This window comes from Mus caroli, unplaced genomic scaffold, assembly GCF_978045245.1.
Source record: "Mus caroli unplaced genomic scaffold, Mus_caroli_1 scaffold_12, whole genome shotgun sequence".
NCBI lineage: Eukaryota > Metazoa > Chordata > Mammalia > Rodentia > Muridae > Mus > Mus caroli.
The window spans coordinates 98,174,747-98,194,232 of record NW_028227267.1 but is presented as its reverse complement, the minus strand read 5'-3'; the positions used below and the strand labels follow the sequence as shown (position 1 = coordinate 98,194,232).

Genomic DNA, 19,486 nt, shown 5'->3' with positions numbered 1-19,486 from the left:
TGCTTTACACCAGGCAGTGTTTTGCCCTTCTACAATATAACATTTTAAGTTAGAGCTGTATATTTATTTAACATGTATGGGTGTTTGACCTGCATGCTTGTCTTTGGCCACATGTGTGCCTGGTGCTCTATAGGCAAGAAGAGAGTTTAGAGTCCTTTGGGACTGGAGGTTACAGATAGTTTTGAACTACCATGTGCATGCTAGAAATCAAACCCAAGTCCTCTGGAAAAACAGCCAGTGTTCTTAACTGCTAAGCAACCTCTCCAGCCTCCTTTCCTTCTAAGTTTGTGTCAATCACACAACTGCCCTGCAGCCTCTTCAGATTTCCCGTTGTTTGCGGATGACGTCTAGTTTCTTTCAGGACTGTTGTCTACTTTATGCTGTAGCCTGATTGAGTTTATCCTCAGACTTCTCTGTCCAACGACTGCCCTCCACTCATGAGGAATTAGCCATTTTTGTGTGTGTCTGTGTTTATCAACCTTTTTTTTTTATGTTTTTCTCTGATTGTAGCATATATCACATTATTGTAAGTTGCTCATTCACTCGTGTGCATCTCATTTCATTACTTATCTTTTGATCACTAGTGCTTGACACAGTACAGATTAAAAATTGTTTATCTAATGATTATGTATCCCCCCCAAAGCACTATGTAATTAACATGCTTTTTAAGAAACCTTTAATCATACCCTTTAACTCAAATGTTCATTATAATTTTCAGGATATTTATTCCTAAATTGTTTTGGATATTTTGTGTATGATTAATTAGCTTTAATACTGGCCCTGTTTATCCTTGCCACTAATAAAGCTGACCATTTTCACTGTAGCAAATTACTATAAACTTAGAGCAGCAGAAGTCTATTACCTGACAGTGTTGGAGGTCAGACACCTGAAATAGGTCTTACGGTGCCAGGGGCAGTGGGCTGGCAGGACTGCCTTCCTTCTGGATGCTTCAGGGGAGAATCTGTTCCGTGCTTTTTGTAGCTCCTGGAGGTTACATGCACTCCTTGGCTTGAGGCCACCTTCCAGAAATTGCATCACTTTGACATCTGTTTCAGGGGTCATATCTCCTTCCCTCACTCCCTTGCCTCCCCAAGTAAGGACTCTGAGTGCACTGGGTTTGCTGAGAATAGCCAGGATCACCACCCCCCACACCCTCACAGTTCTTTTGCCATGTGATTCATCAGTAATTAGGACACAAAGCTGAATGTGGTTTCTCACTGCTATATCCTCACACGTTGGAAGTGAAAGCAGGAGCCTAGGAATTTAGGATCATCTTTAGCTGCACAGCAATTTAATGCCAAACTGGGCTACATGGAATCCTGTCTCAAAAAACCAAAGCAAACCAAAGCAAACCAAGACTGAGCTAGGACATTAGAACATGGGCGTCATTATGTGGTCATTAATATATTATCTACTCTATGGATTAAATTAAAACTTACTTGGCTTCCTGAGCTGAGGGTAAAAACAAATTAGTATTTGAAAAACAAACCAAGACGAGCAAGCAAGCAAGCAAGCAAACAAACAAACAAACAAAACCCAAACAAACCAACAAAAACTAAAGACTCCACCACACAGACTGCAGGATGTTCTGTAAGTAAGCATAAGTGTTCATTTATGTAGAGAGATGAACATAGTCATTGATAGGATACTCTTCACGAGGAGAAATCCCACCATATTGTGTAATGAAGAAGTATGCTTTACATTGGAGAAAGAATGTGAGCGTAAGAGGTTAAGCATGTTGGGGGTTAGGCGGATAGTTCATCTGTAAACTGTCTGCTACAAGATCATGAGCATTCAGATCCCCAACACCCACGTAAAAGCTGGCTGTAGTTGCTCATCTCTGTAGCCCTCGTGTTGTGGGGAAGGTGGAGTCAGATGGATCCCTGGAGCTCAGCTAGACCAGACAATCAATGAACTCTGGATTCAGGGAGAGACTGTGTCTCAAAAGATAAAGCAGAGAATGGTAGTGAAAGATAACAGTGTCAACCTCTGGGCTCTACACGTGCACATACACACACCACATATAGAATAAAAATGATTAAATGTTGTTTATTGAGTTATTAGTAACATATTCAAGTAGGTGTCAAATCATTGAGTCTAAATTGTAAAATATAGAAGCTTTGGGTTTTGCTATATTTGGGTCTTAAATGAATAAAAAAATCATACGTTCTATGAATAAAAAATGAATAAAAAAGCATAAGTTCTATAAGAATGAAAATGTACCCACAAAGTTTAACAAATATGTTTAGTTTTAGCAAATCTTACTTAAGATTTCTTCAATGGAGGACCTGGAAGGACCTCTTAGTTGACAGTTTCTCCCTGGAAGACATGCTCACAGGCATAAAGGCCACAACCACTGAGAGCTCATTTTCAGCATTAGAACGATGTGCATTGCTCTCAAGATACCTGGTCCACATTACAGGAAACCATAACTGGACATAGTAGAGAGATCAAAGGATCCTGGGGAGCCCAGCCACAATGGATACATCTTCATCAGACCTCCAGCATCCAGGGCTGTGGGACATCAGTGAACAGGGGATGGAATGACTGAAAGAACCCGAGGTCCAAGGAGTCTGCTATGAGAATGTGTTTCCTAGAAACGAGCACTCAAAAAAAGGACAATGTCAATAGGCATGCCAGTGCAGAAGGGAAAAAAAAATCTCATGAAGTCTCCCTTCTAGACAAAGAACTATAAGCCTCTAATGACTGCTGAGAGGGGGAGAATTAGCCTTTCCCAGGAAAGAGTCTCCTGAGGAGTTACCGATACAAATGGTCATTCCTGAAATCATATACCACACACACACCAACAATAGAAACAGACACAACAGGATATATTTTTATATTTGTGCCCCCACTCTCTATGTATGCCTGTGTGTGTGTGTGTGTAATCATACTCAATGAAAAAGGTTATCAGTTTGAGTGAGAGAGGAGGGGCACTATGGGAGGGGTTGGAGGGAAGAAAGGGAAGATGAGAAGCGATGCAATTATGTTTTAATTAGAATAGGCTAGATTAAAAATAATACAAAAAGATAGATGGTCAACAGAAAACCACATAAAACATTCGATACCTCACATATGTAGCTTTCCGCTTAACTTGTCTCAAACTGTAAATGCTTTTGCGTTGTGCCATATGTCTTTTTATTGCGTAGGTACAAAACTGTGGGAAGCGAGGTTTTCTGAAATAGGACTCTTGGGGACTTGGATTACTCACTTTTTTTTTCTGGGGTGGATGGAGCTGACTTTAAATTGCAACACAGGCTAAGTGACGAGACACTCAATGTTTATGGAGGAAAAGCTGTAATATTTTAAATGGTTTTGGTAGGGTAATGCTTGCAGCCTGGATTCTCACATGCGTGGTCTTTCTTTTCCTTTAGCCCTTTGCACCTTTACAGGAGCCAGACACGGGCTGTAAGCTCTTCTTTCTGGGAGGATGTGAGCTCGGGGAGGGGAGGGGCACACTGATGGCATTTGGTTCTTTTTGATCATCTCTGATGGAGCCCTTTTTGGTTCTCCATCCTTAGGTGTTTACAGCAACTTCTTTTAGGCTTTTGTCAAGATAGGCGTCTCAGGAGTGGTGAGTTTCTAGAGTGGAACAGTAGAACGTTCTAGTGTTCTAGTGAATGTTCACGTGTGCCCACTCCAATCATTTGGAATTGCTAAAATATCGCGGTTATTTTAATAGGAGTGCTGAACTTCTTTGTTTTTCTTCAATTACAAGGTTCTAGGGATTACTAGGAAAACCTAGTTAATGGAACATTCACAAGAAGAGGGACTATGTTTCCAAGAGAAAGGGTATGTTGGGTGACAAAGTATTTATTGAAAGGCCAATTTACCATTATGTATTTATTAACATAGCCAAGTGAGAAACAGGTTGTGCCATGTTGGAAAACGAGAGCTTGGTGGAGAAATCCAACTCGGGCTGTGTATGTTTATTAGTCTACTGATCTAAGAACATTCCCTTACACTGTAGTGACTTTGGATATATATTTATTAGTCTACTGATCTAAGAACATTCCCCTACATTGGAGTGGCTTTGGCTCTATTTTCTCTAAAAGTTGTTAGAATGAATTTTTAAAACATGGGTTTATTAATCACACTGAGCATGACTCTGCTGTACAGGCACCCTTTTTCTAGCAGCCAATGACGGGGCACCTTCCAGTAGTTGACAACGGCGACTTCCCACTGGGAAGTTGGGCTACTTAGCAGCTCACTCAGTTTTATAGAGGGATTAGCTGTTCCTATGGAGTTAGCTGGTGTGTGACAGTCACTTATCCACTGGAGAACTGCCAGAGTTTTGACATCAGCTACTTTTTAGGGTATCAGATTTAAAAGAATTTTTGGGCTAGTGCTTTCTGGAGAAGCTAGAAATAACCTCACCTTAAAAAAATATTTATGAGACTGTGGCTGTCAAGGAATGTATGTGCTCCTTGAGAAAAGTTTCCTGCGTATCAGGCTGTGTGTGTACTGTACACAGCTTTGCTTTGTTAAAAAAAATGAGTTAAAACTTATAGGAACACTCAAAAAACAGTACAAAGCTCTATATTTTTTTTTACTTGCTTGTTTGTTAACATTTTCACCAAATTTACATATTAATCCTGGGCTTTTGATTTTCTCTTTTAGCTTTGAGCAGGCATTTTAAGGTGCCTCTCTATATTTGGGTTTTAATTTGGTCCTTCCTGTTTCATTGGCGGAAACCATGAGGATACCTCCTGTTGTCTTTGCTTACTTTCTGTGATGCAATGTGCCTTCTGATCAGGTCAGCTGCTCATTCTGCAGCTTCCTTGTAGCTTCCCGATTGATTCTGATGACCCTTGACCTCAGCCAAGGCTTAAGGCTCAGTTGAATATGTCACTAATGCCAGATGAATACAGAGCTAGCCTGACAATGTCATGTGGTTGTGCACGTGTGTAGTGGGTAAGTCATTAAGGGACCATGAGGTCGCTCAGTGGGTCAAGGTACTTCCTGCCCAATGATGTGAGTCTGATGACCTGAGTTCCATTCCTGGAACCCACTTAAGGGTAGAAGGAGAGAGCCCACTCCAGGAGGTTGCTCTTTGTTCTTCACATGTGTTCCTGACACCTGACTCCCCACACATAATATATAAAACAAAATTTAAAGAAGAATAAGATAGAACATTTTCTTATGGTTCAAACTAGTTGAATCACGATACTTTAATCCCATATCCCCCCACCCCCCATGGTGCTGGGAGTAGAACCCAAGGTCTCACGAGTGTAGATTTCAACTTTACCACTGAGCTACCTCTAGACATCTTTTCTTCTGCTGTTTCCTCTCTTTTCCCGACTTCCCTTCCTCTTCACTCCTCTAGATTGAACCCAGGGCTTCATAGCATTAAGCAAGTACTCTGTCACTGGTATATTCCCCGCCCCAGCCTCATGGGTTTGAATATAATAACAGAATCAACATGATGTAATGCAGATTATTATTTGCCGTAGTACTTTAGTATCTAGTATTCAAATTTAGTATCTAGTATTCATATTTGCTTAGACAAAATTAGAAAGTTGGCTATTTATTATTACTGATGTCTTCCTTTGAAGGAATTGCTGAATGAATCACAAAGCACTGTTCAAAAGCACTTTAGTGCCATATCTGATCTCAAAGTGCTTTCTTCTGTTGCTATTGTGAATGGCTAAGTTGGCCTTTTTCCTTCTCTCCCATCCCTTAATATAATTATATAATATGTTATATGTATTATATGATATAATTATATTTCCTGGATATAATTAAGAGCAAAGAAAACAACTGTTTCTAGGTCCGTGAAATTCTTACAATTCCTTTTGCCCTAGAAATTTGAAGACATACAAATTATAGTCCTTGTTTGGTTGTGCCTGCATTATTATAACATTTAAGAATCCTATGTATTGGCCAGTGAGATGGTTCAGTAAGTGGCCATCCTGGCTCCGCAGATCTGAAGACTTGAGTTTGACGTGTAGAACCCATTTTGGAAGGAGCAGGACAACCACTGATAGCTGTCCTCTGGCATCCACATGCATAGTATATCCTGCGCACACCTGGACTGACACATGCATGCACACATAATAGTAATAACTAAAAGAAAAATCAAAAGTCCTCTACTTATGAAACACTTTTAGCTATTTGAAGCTTATTAACTTGCCACTGAGTCTCTTTGCCTTTTCATATGAGTTAAGATTTGGTATAATAGGAGGTTTCCATGTAGTGTTGTGGAGGAATCAATTCTGTTAGGCAGGGGTTCTCTCTCCTGCTGGTGATTTGTCCAGGCTCATCAGTGTGCATTGCTCACACTCATCTGCCTCAGCTCCCATAACGGAGGAGAGTGGCTTACCTTCTTATTCCTTAACAAGGGGAAGCACGTTGTTTTCATTTTATGATTTTTATGTTCTCTGTGTCTTAATGCTTGGGGAATAAGGGGTCAGGGGCAGACTGTGGAGAATCCATTGTCCACTTTTGAAGAGACATTTTTTGACAGAAGTAACGTAAGAGAGGGAAGGTTGACTTTTGTTTATGGTTTCCACTGGGTCACAGACCATCACAGTAGGGAAAGCCGAGTGTCTGGGCCTATGGCTGTGTGTGTGTGTGTATTTCAAATGATACCAGGCAGAAAGGAGAGGTCACAGGTTGGAACTGGGGATATATATACCTTTTAAAAGCTGGACCCCAGTAGCTTACTTCTGTCCCATTTCATAAAGGCTCCACAACCTCAAATCAGTACCATAAGGTGAGGCCCAGGTGCTCAAAACATCCACCGTGTAGGGCCATTTCATATTCCACCTCTCAAAGGTGCTGCTCTCACATGTACTCCAAGGATGCTATGTGGTAAGGCTGGCTGCTTCTGAGAGCTGTTAGGCTAAGTGATTCCTGTGTTCTCTAGTGTGTAGTAAGACTGAGTGTGCTGCTGATGCTGGAGCTGGATCTACAAGTGGGCGGGACTATGACGGGGTCTACACATACTACTTATGTGTAGTAGATACTCAGTGTGTGGTGAAAAGTGTGGGATAGATAGCAAGTGTAAGTTGAGGCAAGGTGTGTAGGGAAGGAGGTGCTGTCCTGTTCCCAGTTCTCTGTGCTGCTCCTTCTGAGAGGCAGGGGTGGTCCTAAGGTGGGGGAGGGGGTTTCTAGTGCCATGACTGGTTAAGTGATTCTTATCTACAAAACGAAGATGGTGTTATTATCTAGGGCTTGTCTGAGGTTACTGGAAGCCCTGCTATTCGGAAGCCTTGGTTATTTCCTGAATCTTCATTTGAAGATGAAATGAGCTACAGCTTGTACTGCCCTGGCTCTCTAGTGATGAGTTACCTTCCTGTCAGTGACAGCAGGTGCCGTCTACTCAGTCCTCAAGAAGCCTCACCCTCCCTCCATCCACGAGTGACATTGCTTTCTCTGGGTGGCTCTTGACATTGCGGCAGTGTTGCTGACCTTACTGTTTTAGCTGCTTAGGAGTACGCTGTGCTACTACAGGGAGCTACTGCGTCAGAACACGTAGTTCTGTGTGACTTCTGCGGTGTCCCCCACCAGGTCTCTGGGAATGTAGATGCTCATCCAGGTACCTGGTCTTTACTGCTTAGCCTCAGTACCTGCTGTGGGGATAGGACAGACTTGCTTTCTACTTTCTAAATGCCTTATTCTCGAGCCCACCCTCTGATTACAGAACTGGGAAAGCACTGGTTCCACTTGCCTATAAAACCAACGCTCCATGGGTTCTTCCTGATTACAAGGAACACAGATGTTCCATTTCGTTAGTTTGGGTTGGGTGCCTGTTACTTCCCACTTAAACATGGACTCGGTGAGGAACCTTCCTCTTCGTTCCCATTTTACTTCATCCTTCTAGGCTCAGTTTCAGCCAAAGCCCACTCTTGCCCCTTAGCCCAGCCTGAGCTTTCTGTCCCTTTCTGTCACTGGATACTTTGTTTTAGCCTGTAACATGTTGATAATTTTAAGGTTTGTGTGTAAGCCTGGGTGTCTTCCTACATTCAACTTCTTGATTATAAATGGTATAACTCCATAATATCAGCACAGCTCAGCTACAGGACAGCCAGTGCTTGCTCACTACATGGGAATGACAAAGCAATGGCTTATCTCCTCCTGAACTTTATGGCGTGCCAATGGCTCCTTAGCAAAAAGCATCAACTTTCAATGAATAAAGATTGTTGAGAAAATACAAACTGTAAAACACACTTGGACAGTGATTCTTAAATCCCTACACCCATACCTTTGAAAAAAATTCATAGTGTGCATTTTGTGAAAGTTCTCAAGTATGAAGATCCATCCCAGAGAGGGAAAGTCCAGAAAATCGTGCTCAGACTTGTTCCCACAGATCAACTAGCAGATTGCACGAGCTCTCGTTTTTTAGGTAGTCTCCACATCTGATTCTTGAAGAAGGAGTTTAGTAAGTTGTCACAAAACTCACTTGTCAGTCTGACATCCCGTTTACTGTCTTTGGGACAGCTCCAGAAATAGCCTGGTTTAAGCTTGCGGTGCGGTCCATTTGCTGGGAATCCCTCAGGAGCGGAGTCTGAGTCATGCTCGTTAGCATCAAGGGTATTCTCGGTTCTGGGTGGATCAGTCTGGGAGGTTGAGAGCATGAACAAGTGCACTGGGAATGGAATATACCTCACTCACAGGGAGGGTCAGGCAGGGAGACAATGAGGAGCCCTAATTACATACAAAAAAGCCTTCAGGGAGCGACTGTCCAGAGCTATACAAATGAACTAGGAAGTACAAGACTGGACGATTCAAAACAGAGACAGCCATCTGCACAGATAATAACCATTTGGTTAGTGCGACTTCCCCATCTGTCCCTCAGTGAGCCTGGAGCGCTAAGCTGGCCGAAAGCAAAGGCACCAAAGACAACAGAGAAGCCCATCGGCGCCCCTTCTCTGTGATGTGCCAGCATCCCGTTCTGCCCTATAAACGGCTCCAGTGACCCTCTGGTCATATTTGGGAAAAAGGGACATAAAAAAAAAAAAAGACATCTTTTGGAGTATACACTTGGAAGAGTGAAGGATGGGTGTGGGCTGTTTGAATGGCTTATTTAATTTAGAATTCGGAGAAAGACCTATTGTTCAATTCTTCAAAGAATCGGAACAACGTTAAGGTTTTGGTTTCTCTGTATAGCCCTGGCTGTCCTGGAACTCACTTTGTAGACCAGGCTGGCCTCGAACTCAGAAATCCGCCTGCCTCTGCCTCCCAAGTGCTGGGATTAAAGGCGTGCGCCACCACCGCCCGGCTAATTGTCACTTCTTGTTGACAGAGCGAAACCAATAATTTTTCATCACAGAGTGAGTCTCTGAAGAGTCGCTGCTGTAGCTCCAGGGGAGCTGTGGAAACTCAGCTGACAAACATGTCAAACTTTCTTTTTCTCAGTCTTCACGTTCGTCCTCGCAGTGAACGACACAGGTGTTGTTTGTCCTGTTTGACCCCCTTGTTGGGAAGTTTAGGGTGAAGTATGTCTCTCTAATCTTGCTTACAGGTGGACTCTGTGGAGTTTCCTTCCTCCAGTTGGCTGTTTTGGGGGTTCATTATCATGTAGATTGTGAAATTCATCTGAAGATCTGTTTATTCGAGTTCTTCAGGAATCTTCTGCACTCCAGGAGTTTTACAGTTTTTCATTTGTTTGTTTTAAATTTCTCTCCATAGTGTCGTAAGGGCTTCTTGGGAGAAGATCTTATGAGCATTCTCTATTTTTAATCAACTTTCCTATAGTTCTCCTTTATTAATTTTCCCCAATCTTCTTCAATGTCTTTTGTCTTTCTTCTCCATCCCAACCCCTGGCTGGGATTCAAAAGCACTGGTTCTACATGAATTAAAAAACAAACAAGCAAACAAAGAAACAACAACACCATTTCGGCCTCGTTTGGACGATGTCTCTTGTTTTGTTTGGTTAAGCAGCCTTCGAGGTCTTGCTCAACCGTGGCAGTTCTCACGGGTTTTCTTTTGGTAGAACTGTTTAGGCGTTCTTAGCCAGCGGAGTCGTTCATGTGCAGGTGGATGTACCCGGTTCTTCAGGCTTTGAAACCTTGGTGTGGTCTGCAGAGCAGAAGATCCAGGAAGCTTTGGGTCAACCAGAACCTCTGTTTTGTAAATAAACTCCAGAAGCTCTTTTCTGTATTAGGACTTTGAGCCGAGCATATTAGCCGAGCCTTGGAGGTACACACTTTATGATTACAAAATTAGGATAATTTTCAATGATGGAATAAAGAAGGAGAGGTTGGCTTTGCCTTCACTGGTACTTTTCATAGTGTTTAAGTGAAAGTAGATTCTTCTCCCACACCATACAGACCAACCACAGTTCTCCCTCCCTCTACTCCTCCTAGCTTCCCACCCTCCTCCTCACTCCTCCTCCTCCTTTTCCTCTTCAGAGAAGAGCAGCCCCCCCCCCCCCCCCAGGAGACAGCAACCAAACTACACAAAGGAAGATACACTAACCCAAGGCACATGCCCTCATATCAAGGCTGAGCAAGGCAACTCAATAGGAGGAAAAGATTCAGAGATAGACCTGCTCATATTCTTAGGCGTTTCATAAAAACACTGAGCTAACAGCCACGGCATAGACACAGAGGACCTGGTGCAGACCTTTGCATGCCCTCTGCTTTTTGTTTCAGTTTCTGTGAACCCATGTGAGCCCTGCTTACTTGATTCAAAGGCCTTTGTTTTCCTTCTGACTCCTACAGTCTTTCCTCCCCCTCTTCCATGGTATTCCCTAATCTCTGAGGGGAGAGACCCTCCTCTGAGGGGGAGATCTCCAATTTGAGCCTGCTAATTTCCATACTAACTTATTTGTAGAGTCAGATAAGACTTTTATGACCTAATTAGTGTTCCTTGGTGTGTTACCTAATAGAGGAAATCATTAAGCATATTCATATCATGTATATGAATTATTAATGATGGCAAAAGGTTAATGTTAATTTTGCTTTTCACACTCGGCCCCCTCTTTGTGCAGTGAGGTATCCCAGCTTCTCTTGGTTCTGCTTTGCTTTTTCTGTGGTTATCTTTATGTATGGGTATGGGCTAACAATTTAACATTTACTGGGTCTGTGTTAAAATTGGTGTGCTTCTATTTGACAGACTGCACCATTTCTAATTGAAGGAAGAAAGTCAACGTCATGGTTGATACTTTTGGATTGGGTTTCTAAAGCACTTCATGCTATGCCACGTGACTGTCATAGTTGTTGGCTAAGCAGAGGGCAGAGTCTTGATACCAACTTTATATATATGAGAATCAACAGTTAGGCAGAATGCTGATGACCACACAGCAACTTTACTGACAAGACTGAGCTAGAGCCAGGATACAGTTCTGATCTTTGTTCCCGTAAGCTGTGTTCCCTCTTAAGCAGGAGACCACTGCCTTCATAGAAGGCTGGAATGGAAAAGCATTTCCTTAAGTGTCGGCAATCCTAAGCTTTGGTAACCTGGCTTATCGTCACAGGGCGGTGTCACCATTTTTACACTGGGGTTTCAGAAGGCAGAGTTGGTGGTTCTCTAGTCTTCTGCAGTAGCTGCAGGGTGAGGGAAATGTGCCCTTCTGATGGGTCATGTGTCCCTACTCTGTCTGTCTCAGCTCCTGGCCTAATGAAAACAGAGCCTGGGACAGCATGGCTAAAGGATTGGCTTGGCATCTGCTTCTGCACTGTGGCTTTACAGTGCATTCTTCCTCTTGAGAAGAGCTGCCTTAGAACCCTTGTCCTGGGCACCAGTTCAGGGACTTACTAATTCCTTTAAGGGACATTTTCTGTCTTCCTGGTAGTTCCCTTAATCAGTTCAATATTTCCACTTAGTTTTGTTTTTCTTGTTTATGTATGTATGTATGTATGTATGTTGTATGTATGTATGTATGTATGTATGTATGTATATCTGTGTGTGTAGGTGTCTTAGTTTGGGTTTTACTGCTGTGAAAAGACACTATGACCAAGGCAACTCTTATAAGGACAACATTTAATTGGGGCTGGCTTATAGGTTCTGAGGGTCAGTCCATTATCATCAAGGCAGGAACATAGCAGCATCCAGGCAGGCCTGGTGCAGGAGGAGCTGAGACTTCTCCATCTTCATCTGAAGGCTGCTAGCAGAATAATGACAGCTAGGATGAGGATCTTAAAGCCCACGTCCACAGTGACACACCTATTCCAATAGGGCCACTCCCTGGGCTAAGCATATACAAACCATCACAGTATGTATGTATGTATGTATGTATGTATGTATGTATGTATGTATGTATTTGAGAGTGTAGTATATCTATGTATGATATATGAGCACTTGTGGTGTGCATATCAGTACACAGAGAGAATGAAGGAAGATGGTGGGTGCCATGTTCTACATTCTGTCTTATTTCCTCAATCAAGCTCTTTCCCTGAGGCTATCAGCCAACGAGCTGGCCTTAGCCATCCTCTGGGGCTACTGGTATCACTGGACCAGGCCTGGTCTTTTAAAAATTCTTTTCTCATATGTTATGAAAAGACTACAGTTTCCTCTCCCTCCACTTCCCCCAGTCTCTTCCATCTCCCTCAGATTCACTTTTCCCCCATTTCCCTTCAGAATAGAGTAGGCCCCCCAGGGATATCTACTGAACATGACATAACAAATTACAGTAAGACTAAGCACAAACCATTGTAGCAAAGCTGGGTGAGACAACTCAGTGGGAGAAAAAGGGTCCCGAGAGTGGGCAAAATAGTCAGAGACACCCGCACTCACATTGTTAGGAGTCCGGCAAGAATACCAAAATACACCACCATAACATATATGCAGAGGATCATGCAGGCTCTGTGGTGGTTGTCTCAGTCTCTGTGAGCCCTTAAGAGCCCTGCTTAGTTGATTCTGTGGACTGTGTTCTCCAGTGTCCTTGATCCTTCTGGTTCCTGCAATCCTTTTTCTCCCTCTTCCTTGCCATTCCTGGAGCTCCACCTAATGTTTGACTGTGGGTCTCTGCCTCTGCTTTCACCAGTTACTGTGTGAATCATCTTTGTCGATAGTTAGTCTGGGAACTGAACTATGAGTATAACAATATCAGTAGGAATCATTTTATTGACTTTTTGTTTGGTCCAGTCACTTTTGGTTCTATCTTAGGTCTGTGGGCTATCCAGCCTCTGGTTCCTGGCTGTCCATATACCTGACCTTTTCGTTACTGTACACACTTATTCTTTATTAATTAAAAAAAAGAAGCACTCAGAATAAAGGGGTTTCATTTATGGCATCTTCATACATGGTTTGTTTTGCTTTTCTTTAAAAAAAATGAAAGCTACCCTTATAATGATATTTATTTATTTATTATTTTCAAAATTGAGCTTATTCAATTGCCAGCTCCTGTTTTTGATTTGACAACCTTTTCAGGTCATTGTTTTCAATGATCAAATAATTTCCCCTCTGGATGTGCCAACAAGTTCAACATTTTAGGTTGCTCAAAATATATAAATGCATGGTGATAATCTGTGTGTGAGGCCTGCCTCAGCAGTCCAGTTTGCACGACTAACGTTCTTCGTATGTCTTTGAACATGTATACACATGTTCGTATGTGCGCACGTGTTCATATGTATGCATATGCATCTGTATGTACTTGCAAGTGGTGGCCAGAGATCAGCCTCCGCTGTCATTTCTCAGGAGCTGTCCGTCTTATTTTTTTGGTCTCTCAGTGGCTGGAACTTTTCAAATAGGCAAGGCTAGCTGGATGGCCAGGCCCAGGGACGCTGTCTTTGGCTCATGAGTGCTGAGGTAATAAAGGCCACCATCACAGCAGCCTTTAAGATCTGCATTCTGGGGAGCAAATGTTCAGGATGTTTGTGAGGCAAGCACTTTGCCTACTGGGCCATCTCTCCAGCCCTGAAGATTCATGGATTTAGGCAGGGGTGCCGTGTGTGTCATCATTGCATAAAGACTGACTCATGATGGGTGGGCATAGAGTAGACAAGGAATGTGTGACAGGGACATTACAGTCTTCTGTATACTTCTGCCCTGTGTTTGTTTAGGGCAAGCCTTTGATCAAAAAGGCAAAAGCAGCTTTTCCAGTATTGGCTCAGGTGAAGAATGAGTCCATTTAGAGAATGAACAAGGTGAGCCAGTGTAGAGAACTGTGCTGCCGACATCCTTCTGGAAGAAGGTTGTTTATCATTTCTCTATTATATTACCATTTCGCTTGTATTCTGTTTCCTGGCTTTATATATAGCGTGATGTACCCGAGGACTATTGGTTCCATTCATAAGACCTGAAGGAAATCTTTGATATTAAGTCAAGACTTGGTTTTGTAGAAAATGTTAGTAAAGATTCATCTCATGAAGCAACCATCACGCTGGTTTGATGCACTTATCCTGCATGTGGTTTGGTTTTTTTTAAGTCAATATATAATAAGAAACACACTGGGAGAGTATCTTAAACCACGAGCAGTTCCCAGGAAAGCCTTCAATTCGTTTTCCTTAAAAAGTCTTATTTGGCATTTCACATGAGACTAACTGAGACCTGTGTAAAAACAGATGCATGTTTCAGCTGGCCTCATGAGCGAAAGTGTTTGTACTGTGGAGTTTGAGAAAATTCTCCCTGTGTTGCATCCATCTACTCGCCCAGATGCTCCCCTAACCTCCAACCAGTTGCTAAGCATAGAAACACTTTATTACCCAAGCGGTGCAATCATCTTAGCTCAAGTCCTGGGTCCCAGAAAGCACATCCGCCCCTTGCCTGGATTTCTATGGCTCTTACTCTGTAACAGCTGGTTTGATATTTCAGCCTTTAGTTCTGCAAGAAAAATGGTTCCCAAGGACACCAGAAATCAAGGAAAACGCCACAACACAAATGAACGAAACAGTGAGCAGTTTCCTTTTTGTTCTTCTAAGCCACACAGAGCAAGAAGACAGAAATAGCCTTTAAAGACTGTTTACCAGAACAATGAATTCTTCACTGTAAGTGCAAGGGGTCCAGCCCTTCCAGGGCTGCTGTCTGGAGGTGGCAACTCACACAGGTGATGAACTTGAGAGCGAATGCAGGAGGAATGGGAAGTGACAATGACGTCTGTGTGTAGGGAGGCCCCTGGCTTCAAGATGGTGCCTCAGTGGTGTGGCTGTAACTTCCTGCTCTGAAGGTTCAGCCTTAATGTTATCCTTAATGTTCACAGGTCTGAAAAGACGTGTCTGGGGTCTGGTCCCTCATTTGTTTTTTGTTTGAAGGGTTTTTGTTTGGGGATGTCTTTCCATCTCCTTTAGTTTTATCTTTAGCTTTTTGTGATCAATGTCCATTGGCTCGCACAGGTTGATTCCTGGCATCTGTAGCTATTTGTAGGTAAGCTGGTAAGTTAGAAATGAACAGTTCTTAGGTTCTCATATTAGTTGCCAGGAAATCCATTAAAAAGTGAGGTAAATAAGATCAGGAATTATTCCATTTAAGTACAATCACTGTAACACATCTTCAATCTTAAGCAGAGGCAGAGCCAATTATTATACTGATAATAAGTTTCCTATTTATCAACTGGACGTAAGTTTTCTATTAAATCACTTAATAACAATACAGTTATTATTTTAGAACAGGGGGACCTGTCTTGTTCCTTCAGCATTATGAAAAGTGTTTTTTTCTTCCCTTTTCACCTTCCTGTCAACGTTGACTGTCATTGACCCTTCTGCTGATTGATTTCCTGACAATTCTGAGGCCTTCTCTCATTGTCCTTCGAGTTTTGTTTCTATGTTGGTTCATGGTGTTGCACAGTTTAAGTAAGTCCTACCTGTTATATCTGTTATTCACTTGCTCCTTTGTTTTGAGAACTATCGAGTCCTCCGTGCATTTTGGCAGAGGTCCCTTGGTTCTTTCTGTGAATTGGTCTTGCATACAGTTTGGATCTTATCAGATGTGTGGTCCACAAATACGTTTTGCCATTTTACTGGTTGTTTCATGGGTCCCTTGGTTGCTTCTTTGGCTGTGTAAATGTATCTTAGTTTCATGAAGTCTCTTCCATCTATTTTTGCTCTTGTTGCCTGGATTTTGGGTTCTAAGAAAAAGATTCACCAACCACATCTAAGCCACTTAGCCTTTATGAATACCTTAGCATAAATACCTGCATTGATGCTGTCCAATTTCAGTAAACATGTTAACAAGTAGAACAGTTTTATGAAAGATATGTTCTATATTGTGAAGTACCAAGTTTTTGAAGGCATTTCTCCCGCTAATCAAATTGTTGTAGTAGAAATTTTCCAGAGAAATTGGGCTTCCACACTGGCTCTGCAGCTTAGGGCGGAGCATTTGTTTAGCATGTATGATGCCCCACATTTAGTACCATGACACGGATTTCAGTTTTTTTTATTATTCAAACTATGTCTAATTTTCCATTTGTTCTAGTGATTGAATTTTTGCCTGACACCAAGTCAGTGTAACTAATCAAAAAGAGTTTTGTATCAGAGATAAATGAACCGATATCCCTGTGTGTGTGTGTGTGTGTGTCTGTTTGTCTGCCTGTCTGTTTCTCACCCCTGCCCCTATGAATTTGCATGTGTGAGTTTCTTATCTCAGCTGTGAAAAAGGAGCCCCTTGGAGTTTTCACACTGCAGTGGTCCCAGAGCAGAGGTTTCCTAAGTTCTGGCATGAAGTGTTTTGTTGTATGTGTATTTTTCTTTCATAATCTGAGTTGTAGCACTATGTGTTTCGGTAGCAGCCAGGGAACTCAGCTGAATTTGGGGCAAGCCGAGCTCATCTTTTCTTAACATTTTACAATGTGGGTCAAATGCCTTAGCTTCTTGGACTGAAAAATCACATCATACCCTAGCATCGTGACGTTCACAATGGTGCTGAGTCCATTAAATTTGTGTTCACATGTTCAACCTTTGCCCACACAGATAGGGACCAAAAAAAGTCTGTAGAAAATTGATGGAAATGGAAGGACAAAGTATAAATAATTGACTCATCCAATATCAATAATTAAGTCACAGTAAGCAACTCCAAAGCAAATGCCTTTTGTAGACCTTGGATGTAGTTATTATTATTATTATTTATTTATTTTTTTTGGAGAAAGTTGTTTCTCTCAAAATAGTCACTTATTTCTAGTTGTTAAAAAAAAAAGGGAGAGGTGCACTTTAGGCCTAAAACAGTAGAAGTCCTCATTTATCGGAGGTGTTTTCGCCGAATACTCTATAAACTGCCGACTCATATGTTTTTCTTTCAAGTCTACACACAACTATCAGTGTCCCTTTGAAGTGTAATTGTTTTTAGCAAAAATAATTATATTCTGGAGTTCTTGTTCTAGAACATTTTGTTACAGGAAAGGGTGTATAAATACACTCCCAAGAAAGTCAGCATCCGAGGTTCTAATTCTCAGAGAGCATTCTCTCTCCCAGGGCTGAGGGGTAGGAAATAGATGAGCCAACCCAATTTACCATCTAGCACTTTTGGGGGACTAAGACCACGTCTGGATACTACAAATGGAGTGGGAGAAGTTGAAGCCAGGAACAGCCAGGGAGATTGTTTGTGACCCACAGGATTAGATCAGCCTCACCGGGGTGACTTCTTTATTTGTTTGTCTTGTCTGCTCTGAAGGGATGCTTATGCTCTGGGCAGCATGCTGAAGGCCCTCCACTACTTGAGACCTGGCCACTGGCCCCATTTCTAGTTAGATAATTACTGTTCTCAAGAGAACATGGGAGTAAATTATGGCAGGGCTGCAGAGCTTCAGGGTAGGTGTGTGTGTGTTTGTGTGTGTGTGTGTATCTGTGTGTGTGTGTGTGTGTGTGTGTGTGTGTGTGTGTAGGGTTTCCACTGATAAGCAATCCACTCCACTGTGAGAGACCATTTCCTTTGTTGATTGCTCAAGGTTGATCTGCTAATTTATGTGTACGTGTGTGTGCTTGTTGTCTGAATGTGAACAACATGCATGCAGGTGCCCATGGAGTCTAGAAGAAGGCTTCTAGATCCACTGGAGCTGGAGTCACAGGCAGTGAGTGGATTCATGTGGTTGTTGGGATCTGAACGTGGGTCCTCTGCAAGAGCAGCCTGTGCTATGACTGTGTAGCCATTTCTCCAGCCTTCGAAGGTTGTCTTCTTAATAACTACATATGAGTTAGCTTAAATCATTTCAACTTCCCTTCCCTTCCCCTTCCCCTTCCCCTTCCCCTTCCCCTTCCCCTTCCCCTTCCCCTTCCCCTTCCCCTTCCCCTTCCCCTTCCCCTTCCCCTTCCCCTTCCCCTTCCCCTTCCCCTTCCCCTTCCCCTTCCCCTTCCCCTTCCCCTTCCCCTCCCCTCCCCTCCCCTCCTCTTCTTTTCTTTTCTTTTCCCCTTCTCCTTCCTTCTAATTTTCCCCCTTTGTCCCTCCCCTACCTCCCTCTTCTCTCCCTTCCTTTCTGTTTCTGAGATAGGGTTACGGATAGCCCAGGCTGACACGGAACTCCAACTCCTCCTGCTTTAACCTCCTGAATGCTAAGTCCTGACTCACCATGCCTGGCTTCCCATTTCTAATGACTGCCATACACTTAGTGTTGACTCAAGATCTGTTGTCTCCTTTTCCTGCTCACTGTCCTCCCCCCACCACCCTGCTCTCTTGTTTCCTTTGCTCTATAGTATGTAGTATGATCAGGCTGGCCTTGAACTCGGCCTCCTGCATAGTTGTGACTCTAAGCACTCTCCTTAAGCTCTGTCTTGTGATGGTTTCATCCAACTCTACTTTACTTGCCCCTTTTGGGAATGTTTTTTTTTTTTTCCAGTTAAAAATATATTGAGTTCTCTTCCTCTCCCCATGGAAGGATCAGATCTCACTATATCTGGGCAGTTCATAAGAATCTCTTGAGGACACTGACTGCTCTTCCGAAGGCTCTGAGTTCAAATCCTAGCAACCACATGGTGGCTTGCAACCATCGTAATGAGATCTGACTCTCTCTTCTGGAGTGTCTGAAGACAGCTACAGTGTACTTACAGATAAATAAATTAATAAATCGTTAAAAAAGAAAAAAAGACTCTCTTGTGGCATAACTGATCAGGGTTATTTGGAACTTTTTCTGATTGCAGTCCAGGAAGCTTTTGGGATCCAATTATGTCCCCTGCTTATCACTTGGAAATAGAAGGTCTCCATTCAGGGTTTGTTAAGTACATCTCTATGATCCTCCATTATTCCCCTCAACAAGTTCCCTCTGAGGCCCCATATGGATTTGACCTGTAGAAGTAAGGAGGTGAGCCAGATTGGGGGGACAGGAGAGAATTGTGCATGGCTCATCTTGGAAAAGTGCTCCCCCAACAGACAACCCGAGTTCGATTTCTGGAACTCATATTTAAAATGATAAAAGAAAAGCCGATGCAGTGGTGTTCATTTAGAATGTTGCACATCTACAGGACAAGACAGGCCCTGCCCCACCACGTTGGAAGGTGAAAAAGGACTCCCCAGCGTTGTCCTCATACCTCTACACACATTCTATGGCATTCACATCCCTGCATACTCTTCTATGCATCATACACATGCTCAACACACCATATGCACAGCTTCTTAGAAGGGGGGAACAAAATACTCCCAGGAGGAAATATGAAGAAAAAGTGTGGAGCAGAGACTGAAA

At 42.7% G+C, this 19,486-nt stretch overlaps 1 protein-coding gene across 3 annotated transcripts in view; it reads left to right on the top strand.

Annotated features, from left to right (window-relative positions):
• Positions 1-19,486, top strand: part of Tbc1d4 (TBC1 domain family member 4) — a 166,998-nt gene that overhangs the window by 39,621 nt on the left and 107,891 nt on the right. The window lies entirely within an intron of this gene.